Here is a 15715-nt window from a genome sequence, read left to right on the forward strand (position 1 = left end):
AAAAAAAAAAAAAAAAAAAAAAAAAAAAGTGGGGTGGGTGAATGTAAAAGTCTGATTAAAAAGTAGAAGTATACACTTAGATCACTTAGAAGAAATAAGACCTGGTGTTCAACAGATCAGTATGGTGACTAGAGTTAACAATCAGTTCTATATTTCAAAATAGCTAGAGGAGAATTCAAATGTTTCTAGCCTAAAGAAAATATAAATATTGAAGATGATAGATATTTCAGTTACCTAGATTTAATTATATTAATGTATCAAATTATCACATGTACCCTAAACACAGGTACATCTAATATGTATCAGTAAAAATAAATTTTTAACAAATCCACCATTGATGATTCCATCTGCATATGGCAAAAATTAAATCAGTAAGAACAAATTGTAGGTAAAGGAAATATTGTGAATAGTGCTGCCATGAACATACAAGTACATGTGTCTTTGTGGCAGAATGACTTATTTTCCTTTGGGTTTATACTCAGCAGTGGGATTGATGGGTCAAATGGTAAATTATTTGAGAAACCTCCAAACTGCTTTTCACAGTGGCTGAATTAATGTATTTTCCCACCAACAGTTTATAAGTGTTCCTTTTCTCCAAACCCTAACATCCAGTATTTTTTTGGCCTTTTAGTAATAGCTATTCTGACTAGTGTGAGGTGGTATCTCATTGTGGTTTTGATTTGCATGTCTCTGAAGATTAGTAATGTTGATCATTTCTTCATATGTTTGTGAGCCACTTGTACGTGTTTTTTTTTTGTTTGTTTGTTTGTTTGTTTGTTTGTTTTTGAGAAGTGTCTGTTCACATCCTTTGCCCACTTTTTAATGGGGTTGTTTTTTCTTGTTGAGTTGTTGCAGTTTCTTATAGATATTGAATGTCAGACCTTTGTTGGATGTTGGAGTTTGTGAAGATTTTCTCCCATTCTGTAGGTTGTCTGTTTACCCTGGATAAAGAAAATGTGGTACATATATACCATGGAATGCTATGCAGCCATAAAAAACAATGAAGTTATATTTTTTGCAGGAACATCCTATGTGAATTAAGGCAGGAACATAAAACCAAATACCGCTTTTTCTCACTTACAGGTGAGAGCTAAACATTGGGTACATATGGACATAAAAAATGGGAAGATCTGGGGACTGTTAGAGCAGGGAGAGAGCGGGGAGTCCAAGGGCTGAAAAAGCTACCTATTAGGTCTTATGCTCACGATAGGATCATTCATACCCCAAACCTCAGCGTCATGCATTAAGCCCATGTAAGAAGCCCGGGCACACATGCACTCCTTAAATCTGAAATAAAAGCTAAAATTATTATAAATAAATACATAAATAATTTGAAGTGCTGAAAACCTCATTGTTTATCATGCGGCAGTGTCTAACATTTGTGATCAATAAATAACAGTATACTGGAAGAAAGAGCGGTTAGTTTGGGAAGGGAATCACACTTTAGAAGGGGTGGGGCAGAAGATTTTAAATAACACAGATTTTTTAAAGTTAATTATGTTTAAACATACATTGATAATTGGTTGGAGAAGTAACAATAACACAGCAAAATTATTTATTGAGCACTTCCTGTGTTTTAGACTTTGTGTTTAAACCCTTCCAAAAATCCTATGAGATAGGTACTGTTGTTTCCCCCATTTTATGGGCAAGGATATGGAGCCTCCTAGTGGTTGCATAATTTACAAAACTAATAGGAGCAGAGCTGGGAATGGAGCTGGGTTCTCAAGCGCGGTCCCACACTCCCTCTCCTGGCCTGGGTTGGTGTCAGTGCAATCGCATGTCGCTTAAAGACAGGAATGCATCCTGAGAATTGAGTCATTAGGTGATTTTGTCATTCTGCAAACATAGAGTGTGCTTACACATATCTATAAGAAACTGCAACACTTCAACAAGAAAAACAACCCCATTAAAAAGTGGGCAAAGGATCTGAACAGACACTTCTAAAAAAACATACACAATTGGCCCACAAACATATGAAGAAATGAACATTACTCATCCTCATAGCCTACTACACACCTAGGCCATATGCTGTAGCCCATTGTTCCTAGGCTACAAACCTGTATAGCAAGTTACTGTTCTGAATACTGTCCGCATGTAACACAGTGGTGAGTATTTGTAAGTCTAAAGATACCTGAACATTAAAAAAAATTACAGTAAAAGTACAGTATTATAATTTTATGGGAACACAGTCATATATGCGTTCTGTCATTGACAGAAATGTCACTATGAGGTACATGACTGTACTTCAGCAAAGAAACAGTTCTACATGATGAAGAGAATGTAGAGGTCAAGGACTAGGCGGGAGGGTGTCGGTGAGAGATGAGGTGGAGGTGAAGGAATAAAGAGCGAAGGGTGATGGTAAATAGGTCAATGTTCCCACCCATCTGCACCCCCACTCTTTCACCAAAAGGTGTTCAGATACCCTGCTAAACTCAAAGGCTTGATATGAACGATTTATTTTTCTGTGTAAACCAAAGAAGTGACTGAGTTTTGCATCAGGATTGATCTCCTGCAAGCAAGCTAACCTTGTAGAAATAATTTGAGGGTACTCCAATTTCGTGGCAGCAAACTGAAGAATTAAAGGTAATCAAAACGGATTTCAAGGAGCATGGAGTCCCCTTCAGCCCCGATGGACAGTTAGGCAAAAATAAGATACAACTTTTTTCTCCTCCTCACTGTCTTCAGAAATAAATCTTCTGTCACTCCCCAGTATTTAAAACAGAAAGCACAGAATCTTATCAAGACAATGGAATCTTCACCTATACCAACTTTCTCTCCCAGTGTACTCTCCTTTCCACTTTGAATCCTAGATTAACTCATTCAAAAAACCCCTGGTCTTTCTGAATTTCCATATCTTAGAGCCCACCCATTTTCATTTGTCCAGATTTCAGTATCAATTTTGTTTGTACCTCTGTTGTAGCACTCACTGGAGTCTGTCTTCATTTACAGCTGTCTGATTTCAAGTTTCAGATCATCAGACTAGTTTAGCCCACCAAACTGCAAGGAACCATGACCATCTCGTGCATCTCATTGCTGCATGCCGCACCTAGCTCTGCGAGCGTAGAGGGGCTGTTGTTACGTGTTCTTTAAAGGGATAAGTGAATAAGTAGAGTGAGTGAATGAATGAATGGGCACAAATTAATGAATGAAGTAGCTGGGGGACTTGGCATGTTTTGCTTAACTTATCTGTAATTCAGTTTCTTTACAGATAACATGAGAGAGTTGAACCAGTAATTTTATTTATTTTATCTACTTATTTATTTGAGATAGAGTCTTGCTCTTGTTGCCCAGGCTGGAGTGCAATGGCACAATCTCGGCTCCCTGCAACCTCTGCCTCCCAGGTTCAAGTGATTCTCGTGCCTCAGCCTCCCAAGTAGCTGGGATTATAGGCACCCGCCGCCACCACGCCCAGCTAATTTTTGTATTTTTAGTAGAGACAGGGTTTCACCATGTTGGCCAGGCTGATCTCGAACTCCTGACCTCAAGTGATCTGCCCACCTTGGCCTCCCGAACTGCTGAAATTACAGGCATGAGCCACTGCGCCCGGCCTAAACCAGATAATTTTTTAAGTCACTTCTTGCTCTCAGATTCTGTGATTTTACACTGACATAAAAATACAAGAAACACATTTTCCTACATATACTCACTTATATTTTGGAGAGTTATTCCACTTTTGTTTGCTGTCTCATTCATGTACTGATAGCGAAATTTAAAAATGTATTTGGCAAGAGCTATTTGAAGCTCAAGAATATTTTTTATGCTTTTATTCTGCTTTCAAGTGGGAAAATGTTAACTAGATGTAGATGTGGAATCATGATGAGGTTGGGGAATGACAAAAGGATAAACTTCAATGCTCAGCTGCCCTTGCCCCTAGCTGTCTCTCCTTGCCCAAGGAGGGGTCTTTTGAGGTTTTCTGAAGGCTACGAAGAGATCGTTCACATCCCCTTCAGTTACCTCCCGGAATTCTAAGTCTCAGACAGGAAAATATAATGATATTACAATGAATTTTTCTTTGTTCTTTTTGTTGTTGTTTCTGTATATGCTAAAGCCAGATTAATGGTGCTTCAGGGAATAAAGTCAGAAACATTGAAATGTGAAAGAAACAAACAAAAACCCAGCTCCCTATCCCGTAGCTGTCAGTGATTTTTGGTAGCATTAAAGAATATGAAGTGTTGGCCAGCTTTTCAAATCGCCTATTTATTTTTAATACTTGGTTTAACAACTGGAGTTTAAGTGCAAAATTTATTTGCCACAACTTAACAGCCTGAGCTCACTTAAGCTACTGCTTACATCATAGAGGCCATTTTTCTAAACGTCATTGCCTAAAACAAGTGAAGTTCAAGGGAGTAAATTAGACAAAGAATACAGAAATCAGGATATGCATCATTTTTACCAACAGAGACCACAAAAGAGAATAACAGCAGTATTCAGCATGCAGAAAAGTCTTTTGAAACATGGATTTTTATTTTTAGTTTATTTTGAAATATTTAATGAACACACAAAAATTATATGTATTCAGGGTATACAACATTTTGATTTGACACATGTATACATTGTGTACTGATTACTGCAATCTAATTTTCACAGCCATCACCACCCCTAATTACCATCTGTTTGTGTGTGCACGTGTCTGTGTGTGTGTGTGTGTGTGTGTGTGTGTGTGGTGAGGGCAATTAAAATCTTCTCTCTTATCAAAATTCAAGTAAACAATACAGTACTATTAAATAGAGTCGCCATGCTGTACATTAGATTTCCAGAACTGATTCATGTTAAAACTGAAAGTTTATACCCTTTGACCAATTTCTCCCCATTTTTCTCATCCCCCAGCCCCATGCAATCACCATTCTACTCTCTGCTTCTGTGAGTTTGGCTTTTTTAGATTTCACATATAAGTGAGATAATACGATACTTATCTTTCTGTGCCTGGCTTATTTCATCTAGCATAATGTCCTCCAGATTCTATTTTAATAACTAATTAGCATCATTGTCAAAGGAAACAAATATGAAAGACTAGTGGTTATCCTACTCACTATAATAGATGTTCCCTCTCATATTTTGCTTTGTTTTTCTCTAATTGTTTTTTCTATGTATTTATTCATTATGTGTCAACTATAGTTCGCAGAATTCCGTTTTTCAAAGGCTTGAATTTAACGGTCATTTTTTTGAAAAGTAAGTTACCTCTCAACACTTGGCAGCCTGTTAGATTTAAGTTAATGAGTCTCTAAAGCGTCCAGTCTATAGGCATAGTAATTCAGATACATGCCTTGGGCTAAAGTTTTCATATGCAAACCTGGAGTGGGCCAAATAGAGTGGTTCTTAGAGTACCCATGAAACTAAGAACCACTTGATGTCTTTTATTAATATAGATATTCAATCCAGATAATTCTGTTAAAAAAAGAAGTACTTTTCCTGCATTTGCAGCTATATTTTAGGACTAAGTCCTCTGAACATTTTTCTGCTTCCCTATGTAGACTCACTCAAGTTGTGCCTTTAGTAATAGCTATTGAGTTGTTGGGATTTTTAATAAATTTTACCTATAGCAATGAGATTGCAGCATTAGTTAATTATTAAAGATGCACCAAGTGTTTGCTCAGTTATACCTGAGGCTTCTTGAGGAGGTAAAGTTTGGAGTTATTTAGTAGTTCAGTTGTCAAACATATGAGAGAGGAAAGTTAGATGTTTAGTTTAGATAAACTGTTTGCATTTTAAAATTAAGTTCACTATCACTTATTCTCCATGATTCTAAGTATATGAATTGTCTTTTATCTATTCTAAAATAATTGAGCTATCCAGATTACAAACATGACTTTCTACTTTTTCTTTTTCATATTTTCTCTGTGCAAATGTGTACGACTTTCAGAAGAGGGAGAAAGCAACCACTAGATGTTATTATGTTTTATTACTTTAAAGGTGAAAAGTCTTTAATGGAAGCTTAGTGGAAGAGTTAAAACACAAAATTCTACAAAATTGTAAAGCATGCAATATTGATATTCAATTTATCATGTCTATGGTTTTTTTTCTTACACTATAGTCAAAGTTAGGTTGTCTCATTGTACCTGAGGAAGACTTTTGTCAATTATTTGATTAGGTTTTTAACATCAATGAAAACTACATCCTCGGCCAGGAACAGTGGCTCACACCTGTAATCACAGCACTTTGGGAGGCCAAGATGGGTGGATCACTTGAGGTCAGGAGTTCAGGACTAGCCTGACCAACGTGGTGAAACCTTGTCTCTACTAAAACTACAAAAATTAGCCAGGCATGGTGGCACATGCCTGGAGTCCCAGCTACTCAGGAGGCTGAGGCAGGACAATTGCTTGAACCTGGCAGGTGGAAGTTATAGTGGACCGAGATTGTGCCACTGCATTCCAGCCTGAGCGACGAAGTGAGACTCCATCTCAAACAAAACAAAACAAAAGAGTGTATCCTCCATTAACTCTTCTAAACGTTTAAAATAAAACTAACCTATATATCCTTTCATACATTGTGTCAAGAAATTGAAATTATACCTTGGATTCAAGTGTTTGATCTACACATAAAAGCTGGCATTTGCTCATTCTGATCCAACATCTTTTTCTCTAATAATAAATGATCTGTTGTCTGCAGGTCTATAAGTTCTCTCAGCATTATTCATATTTGAAATTTAATCAGTAATAATGACTAGGGAATGCTTGATATTTTTAACCTGCCTATATTTCCGTTTTAAATTGCAGTCTTTTTGTAATTTCATGTATGTCGTTGGATACCTATTGCAACGACAATAGGTATGAAATGATGAATAGGCTAGAAATGATGAATATACTAAAAGTTTATTGAACTAAAAGTTATTCCTTGCAATCATTCCGTGGTGTTATAACACATGATGACAGGCAGTACCCATAATGCTGGCATCCATTTATATCCATTAAGTCGTAAACGCCTCTGGGAACAAGAGGGAAGTCATTTCTCAATTAAATGTTCCATAGCCCTGAAAAACAAAATAACATTCTGTTCTTATATATAAGTAATAAAGGTTTAGAAAAGGCAATTTAATGTCTTAGGTCAGTAGATAATGTTTATGTAATTAAACAGAAATAAATACTTATGCCAAGTAAATAGAATTTGGGTGGCAGAAAAAAATAATTACAGTCAAGGAGCCAAATTTTAATTGTTTTATGTTCTCAGAAATGGCTGTTCTTTATAAATAGTCTATCTCAGTCACCAGAAAACTACATATTATATTATTCTATTTATATTTAATTTCCAGAACAACGAAATCTATAGAAATATAAAGTAGATTAATAGTTGCCTAGAACTGGAAAGAGGGTATTTGGGGGAAATGGAGAATGACTGCTAATGGATATAGCTTCTTTTAGAAATGATGAATATACTAAAAGTTATTGAATCACACACTTTAAATGGATATGTCATATGGTATGTAAATTAGATCTGAATAAAGCCAGTCTTTAAAAAATAAATACATAATGATAGTAAGAATTGATAAATAATTGGGTAAATATCCCCAGGCCCCAACCCAAGAGATTTTGATGAAATAGTTGTGGTTCAGAGCCCAGGAACATGCAAGTGTAAGAACTCTGTCCAGATGATTCTGATGTGCCATGCAGGCAGGTTAAATGTTCTTACTCACAGAGCCAGGTGGTCTTCAGACCTAAATGCAGCTCCTTCCAGGAGTAAGCCAGTACCTGTGATGCTCCATTGGTGATTTGTTTGTTTGCACGATTGCTTGTTTTTTGTTGTTGTTTTTGTTTGTTTGTTTGTTTTCTTTTTCTTCTGCTCTCTCCTACTTAGATCCTTTTAATTTCCACTTTCACTTTCTTCTCTCTTTTCCGGGAAATAAGAGTAGTCCTCATAGTTCTAGTTCAGCCTTTTTGACTGCCGACTAGTAGAAGATGACTAGCTGCTCTGTTTCTAAGACTCACCTGACAATTCACAAGCCACAGGACATGGCTCCCATCTCCTTTCCTCACAACAGCATGGGAGCTGAGAGCAGAGCCAGCATCTGCACATCCTCTCCCACGGCCAGTGTCCTCCGCTCCACATTACCACCTAGATTCATTCAGCAAATCTGCACTGTATTACATAGAGTAATACAATTACTCTAAGCCAAGGTTATACCCTCTAGTGATCATAAGATTTCAGAGAATGCAGAAATGTTTTCTTCTTCTTCTTTTTTTTTTTTTTTTTTTTTTTTTTTGAGACAGAGTCTCACTCTGTCACCCAGGCTGGAGTGCAGTGACACTATCTCTGCTTACTGCAACCTCCTCCGCCTCCTGGGTTCAAGCGATTCTCCTGCCTCAGCCTGCTGAGTAGCTGGACTACAGGCATGCGCCACTATGCCCGGCTAATTTTTGTATTTTTGGTAGAGACAGGGTTTTGCCATGTTGGCCAGGCTGGCCTCGAACTCCTGAACTCATGTGATCCACCTGCCTTGGCCTCCCAAAGTGCTGGGATTATAGGTGTGAGCCACCGTGCCCAGCCCAGAACCGTCTTCTAAACAAATACTTGGATAATCCTGATTTAATTTTCCTAAGGGCCCTTGGAAATAAAAATGATTATCCCCGAGAAAAGAAATTAGTGCCTAGAATATCTGCCTTAAACTTAGTGTCTAGTGTTGGCATGTAGTGGAATTCCACAAAAAATTGCTGATTGATGGAAAACAGAGAATAGCCACGCTAGAGAAACTGCCAGTGACTGATAAAACACAAGAAAGCTATTCCTAAAAAATCATATAGGAAAACATCTTACGGTACTGTGTATTTTTAATATGCTAATTTTCTATTACCACTTTATTTTATATAACCCAGAGCACATTTTTGCAAGCAGGTGAAGTGTAGAAACACATTTTTCTACTGATTCTTTAGTTTTCATCTGGTCCAAATAATTACTCAGGGCCTACTTTCAAGAGGGAAACACTTGCTAGTAACAGATCTTTAAAATGGAAATCTAAAATAAATATAATGTGTTACATATCTAGTAAAAGTACATCAGACATTACATGTAAGTGTATCCTCTTGGTTCAAACGAAAAGTCTAAGACAATAAACACTACATTTTTATGGCAAAATAGCTAATTATCTTGAGTGTATACTTATTTTTTAATTTTATTTTTTAAGCTATCAATAAAATTGACTTCAGGTATGTTTAGTTTAAAGACCTCTAGTATTTTAGGTATTTGTACTCCTTTTACTGTATCTCTTATCACAAACTGTTTGAGGAGCTTCCCCCAGAATTACAATTCAACATTATTTTTAATGTTGACAATAAAAAAAGGAGAGAAGCTGGACAGTCTTAAGTGTCAATAAAACTTTATATTTCATTTTGTGTAATTGTTGTAATCACTTCAAAGCAATGACTGGATATAAATGCAGTATTTTCCCAAACAGTCAAATGTATTCCAGAATGACCACAGCATGGTGGCATCATACCATTGATGAAAAAAATTTCCTACAGTCCTAGGCAGAAAAAATGTCATATTCTTTAGAAGCTAATTTTGGTCCAGGGTCCTGAATCTAGCAGAAGCCTTTTGGTTAGAAAAAGAAAGGAGGCAATGTTTTCTTTGGATGCTTTGTGAAATCAGCATTTTGATGCCATCAAATTAAGAGATGCTGTCATATCCCACATGGCCAGATGGCTGCATTGTTAAAAGCTGCTTAAAAGAAGGAATTGCTTTTCTTCTAAGAAAAACTGTAAGTATGTATTTGGTCATATTCAACATTCAAATATCTAGATTTTAAATTCGACATCATGCTGTGGGTTAATATTTTCTGAAAAGTTTTCTTAATAGATGTTAGCTAACTTTAGGAAAAATGAAAAAAATTCAAGCAGAGGAATCAAAGGACTCACCTCCTAGCCTAAAACCTTGGTGTCATCTGACCTCTGACACAGTGATTTGCCCCTAGTGGATGCAGAATACAATGACATTTCTTAATGATTGCATTTCACTATCAGAATAATCTAAAATGTTGACTAAAATTAATACATGAAAACATAAAACTGCACTTATAATATGGTTTTCATCCCAACAATTGTCATCATCAGTTGTTTCTACGTGTTTTCAATTCAAAAGTCAAACCCATTTTATCTGATATAAAAGCACTGATTTCGTCTGACTTTATTTGTATCAAATAAAACTATTTAGGAAATACAGTTGCCTCAAAAAAGTTTCTGTGAATTACAATCCACTTAAAAATTACTTGTTTTGTATTGAATACTAGATTTTCATGTCAACCACTTCCGCACATCAGTTTTTCACCAAGATATGTTTTATATCACCAGTTAACAAAATTTCACAATAAAATTTTAGTGTTATAAATGCCTACATGGAGCTTCATTTATGAAAAGAGATTCATAAATAAGAGTAATCACTGAGATTACTTGGCTAATAACCCATGATACTAAAAAAAAGCAGTATATTTCCTATAGACATTCAAATTTTTATTATATATAAGTAGTTTTGAGGAATATTTTATTAGGTTATATAAAAGTCAAAATCATAAGGTGGCGTCATCTTCTCAGTGACATTTATTCCTGCAATGTCTTGTTTAAAAACCGTAATAATGATAGAAGAGCAGCACTTGAGTGTAAAAGATAGAGTACAACCACAAGATTAGCTCTGTTAAGAAAGCAAGAGAAGAAGTGCTTGTATGCTTTTGGGATGATGTGTGTTTCCATCTGCTTCAGCTGAGTATGTCTGCAGATGGTCTCAGTAAGGATATGTGCACAAATACACAAAAGAAATGTATTTTATGTGACGAGAAAGGAGCTGCCATTCCAAGAAAAATGTTAGCACCTTTTATGTGTCTTTATTACACTTATGATTCTCAACATTTTGTCTTCTATTTTTTAGCAAATCCTTCTTTGTGAGAAAAAGAAGCTAATCTAAGTACTGGAAATAGAAGCCAATAGCTGGGTTATTTGCTCATTTAATTCTTCTGTAGCTTCTCTACATATTCCCTATACCTTTACGGGAAGAAAACTGTTTATTGACTACACTGGAATTCATTCTATAAATAAGGGAAATGATTATTACAAATGTCCCTTTCTCTTGTACACCTGTCACCTGCACTCACCAACAAGAATTTATTGAGCATCTGCCAGATGCTTGGCACCATGCTGAGCACTGGGAATCGAGTGATGGACAGGGCCTGCCCTCATGAACTAACAGATTGTGAAGGCTGCAGGAAAATCAACCACTTCTATGTTCAAGAAAAAAGAATAATTATGTAAAAATACATACTGAAAAAAATCCTTTCCTAGGTCATATGGCATATTTGGATTTGCTCATGCAGGCATTTTACAGATAATGCAAAAGCATCACAGTACTTATGCCTTATTCTCCATTGGCTGGTGGCTCCAGCATGCAGCCCTAGCCTCCGCACCGACAGGATTCTCTCCAGCTCATGGAACTGTAATGTAGAATCTTCTAGGCTTTATTATTTTAGTCACACATAACATTCACCCTAACTGCTCCTGCAAAAAAACAAAATAAATAAAAACTTTATTTCAGTTTCCTACTACCAAAAGTTTCCTCCTGTAATAACACTGTAAACATGTTCATGATTGACCCAGTTCTCCCAACTCCCTTCTCCAGCACACACGGCCCATGATGTTTCTGTCACTTTAAGGACATGTCCTGCCTTCAGACAGATCATAACTCCCAAGAGCAAGAACAATGCCTTGTATTGTTTGTCTTCTCAGCACCCGGGATTGACACCATGCACTTTGGAGACATTCAATCTCCTCATCAAACATTCAGCCTCCTCATCAAAGCCTCCTAATCCAGGCTCACCACTCCCCAGCTCTACTAGACAGAGCCTGGTCCTGTATTCTTCTTGGACTTCAGCATTAGTGGTCGCTTAAATCTCAATTAATAGCCCCAGTTTGTAGAGATTGAAAACTTGCTAAGAGCAATCCAGTCACAGCGTCCATTTCATCAAGAAGTGGATTTACTGTAAAACTATCAAAATTTAGGTTTCAGGGCTGTTAATATGCATAGGCCCCAGTTTCAAGGCCCTTGGGACAGGGCCTATCACTGTATTCACATGGCTATGCGTTTTTGTAAAATAGTCAAAGTAAGATATTTTAATTTTGATTGTCTCTTTCCATTTCGACTCCTACTACCTCTTACCTCCCCCCATACTGAGAGTCATTGGAGTGACCACAGGTGTTATTGGGCTCTGGCTTAAGGGAAATTGAGGGGGTTGTGTTTACATGATATATTTATGTGGCTTGATATCACTTTCATATACAGTTAAGTGATTGCTAGCCATCCACATATAGCAATGACTTCCAGGAATGCTTCTACCATCAAGAGTGGTAACCCAGCCAGACACTGCAACACAAATGTGCCAGGTTAGGGATAGTGTGAGCATGTCCTACAGTTTCCAATACCAAAAATATGTAGGCAGTGAGAGAAAACAAGGTTTACATGCCAGAAGCTACTCTGTGTAAAATTCTTCCAGTCATCAGACATGTAAAACTGAAGTGCAAGGTTGGGTCCTCATTGAGGCCTAGTCAAGCAGAAATTTCCTCTTGGTGGGCATGCATTTGATAGTACAGCACTGAAAATCACAAATGCATGATGCATTTTTTTCATGGAAATCACACAAAAGAGAATCAATCCAAATTATGTCTTTAGAGTATGAAACTGTGAAGGTAGTACAAAGAGTGAGTATGCCTATAACAACTCATATATGAAAGGAACTGTATAGCAGTTTCCCACTGAATTTGACAATAAGCTGAAAACATATTTTCAATAAAATTTGGAAGTTAAAAAATCAGTCAACCATATTAGAGGGAAACTGGCTTATTTTCTAGTTTCTCTAGAGAAGACAATGTTTCAATATTGCTTTCACATGAAGAAGTGACCAAAGAGTATTTAATCAAAATGTAAAAAAAAAAAAAAAAAAAAAAAAACCTATTATGGAGGTGCATTGGGCAGGCGATTAGATATCATATTTCTGGCAGTTTTATGTTTTTAGTATTTGCCAGCCCTTTTAAGTTCTAGCTTTCTTGTGATTCCTTTTTTCCTTCTAAATAAGTAAATATTCACTCTCACACCTAATTTAGAATATTCCTTTTCTTTTTTTTTTTTTTTTCATGAGATGGAGTCTTGCTCTGTTGCCAGGCTGGAGTGCAGTGGCATGATCTTGGCTCACTGCAACCTCTGCCTCCCAGCTTTAAGCGATTCTACTGCCTCAGCCTCTGGAGTAGCTGGGATTACAGGCGCACACCACCAAGCCTGGCTAATTTTTATATTATTTGTAGAGATGGGGTTTCTCTACCTGTTGACCAGGATAGTCTCGATCTCTTGACCTCATGATCCACCCGCGTTGGCCTCTCAAAGTGCTGGGATTACAGGTGTGAGCCACCACAATCGACCGTTATTCTATTTCTTAAAGAAGGCCTCACATTGCATGCACATCAGGCCCTAAGAAGCCTGGATCATCCCCTACTACGAAGATATTGAAAGATGTGCATAAGAAGTGTAAGCAAGAAGTCGGTTTGTGTCTTGCTTTGTTTTTATCTTGGTTCAGCTAGCAAATGTGGAGAGTGTCCTTCAGGTGTAGGCAGAGTTTCATTTAGTAGCCTAGAATAGGTGAAAAGAGAGTTCATCCTCAGAGAACTAAAGAAAATATTGGAGGGCAGACAAATTGTTGCTATAAATGCCTTTCTTTGCTTTCTGGTCTCTGCTTTGCCCTCTCCCACTGTGATGCAGGATAATAAAAGCTTTGTCATGCCCAGGGGCAAGGTAATGGGCCTTTCTTTAAGGTGAATGGAAAATCTTCTCATCAATTCAATACCTCCAGTCCCAGTTGCATGTTATTAAGAGTCCCCGAGCACTGTGGATATTGAACTAGTTTTCCAAGGGCAAAGTTTCAATTATTATATGAATATTCTCAAACTTCCCTAGATCATGAACTGCTTCTGAGCTCCATCTTCTATTTATGCTTCCATTTGCACTGTCTGCAAAGAGACTCGTGCCAATTTCTTCCTGTTTTTCCATCCTATTAACCCAGAGTAAAAAAAACTTCTGATGAGAGTGTGGGTCATTTTATGCCCTTTCTTCTCCCTAATGCCCATCAAGTTATCAGGAGCATTCGGGGTCCCTGACTTCCCACAATACAAGTTATTCTTAACAGGCAGATTTAAGTACAACCCTGGGGTTGCACTTCAAGGATCTCGTGAGTCCATGAAACTTGAAGCGATCTCTTATTCTTTGGGACTAAAGCAGACATGATCTTTATACTTCTGTTTCAGTTTTTAAGATCTTTCTCAAAACCTTTCCATTTTTTTAACCTCAAAAAGAAAAAAGATAGACTAAGAAACCATGACCCTAAAAGTAACTAAGATCAGAAATCCCCATATATTTGCAGGCATCTGAAAGTTCAAATGTCTAACTAAATTCCAGGTAATTAATGTTCTCAGTTTTGTATCATTAAATCAACTTGTTAGAAATAAAACCTTTGGATGATTTTAGCAAAGTATTAAATAATTTCATTTGCATCTTTTCATGTAGCACAAACCTAACTAGACCTAATTACCGACACTTCCCTTCCTCTAGGCCTGCCTGCAATCAGATTCTCTTATTGCCTATTGCTTGACAGCGTGTTACACCTTCTCACCTCAAAGTATTAATCATGCTGTCTGTCCAACCCACTAGTGATGGTCCCCATCCATTCCCTGTCCAACAAAAGTCTTTTTATCCTTCAAACATATAGCTAACCTCTTTGAAAACTTTAACTTTCTTTTCTCCAACCCCATCTGAATGCTCATAGTAGTTCTCTATGTGATATGTTTGAGATTTAATTTACAGGCATAAGTCACTTACTGTTGGGGACATGTTATGAGAAATGCATCATTAGGTGATTTTGTCACTGTTTGAACATCATAGACTGTACTTACACAAGTCTAGATGGCATAGCCTACTGTACCCCTAGGTTATATGGTATAACCTATTACTCCTAGGCTATAAACCTGGACAGATGTTTCTGTCCTAAATACCACAGGCAACTGAAACACAATCATTAAATATTTGTATATCTAAACATATGTAAACATAGAAAAGGTAAAAACAGTAAAAATATGGTATTATGATCTTAAAGGACCACTGTTGTATATGTGATCAGTTCTTGACCAAAATATTGTTCATTATGCAGCATATGACTTTATAACAATGTTTCATTGTTGTTCAGATTTATTGTTTAATATTATGGCTATTGTTTTTAGACTAATCCATTCAGACATTTATCCAAGATGGCTAGCAAAGAGGCAAATTGTGTAACAAGGTAAAATAAAGTAAAATGAACTAAAACAATGTGGCAAAGAGGAGTTCTGGTTTATTATGCACTATATAAAAAGTGGGTGGAGAAAAGGAGCAAAATGAGAAGTGGAAAGGAGAAAATAGAGAAAAGTATTTATTGCAATTACAAACAGCCTTAGAGCATGAAAAGTTATTTTTCCTATTTCATGAGAATTGATAACACCTTATAAACTTGAAGATTTTGTTGTAACTGTTCTATTCACTCTAATACAAGCAGACTTTTTTAGTATGTTGGGCCATAAAAGGAAGATGGCATTTGTTGTAACCAGTGGGAAGCTGAGTAGGGTGCTGGAGAGCTATTTAGAGGCTCAAAAGTGAAATGACTATTTCTTTTTTTCTTTCTTTTTTCTTTTCTTTTCTTTTCTTTTTTTTTTTTTTTTTTTTTTTTTTTTTT

General features: G+C 36.6%; 1 protein-coding gene across 5 annotated transcripts in view; it reads left to right on the plus strand.

Annotated features, from left to right (window-relative positions):
- SPHKAP (SPHK1 interactor, AKAP domain containing) overlaps positions 1-15715 on the plus strand; it is a 199609-nt gene that overhangs the window by 138545 nt on the left and 45349 nt on the right. The window lies entirely within an intron of this gene.

This window comes from Rhinopithecus bieti, unplaced genomic scaffold, assembly GCF_001698545.2.
Source record: "Rhinopithecus bieti isolate Rb0 unplaced genomic scaffold, ASM169854v2 scaffold_12480, whole genome shotgun sequence".
Taxonomy (NCBI): Eukaryota; Metazoa; Chordata; class Mammalia; order Primates; family Cercopithecidae; genus Rhinopithecus; species Rhinopithecus bieti.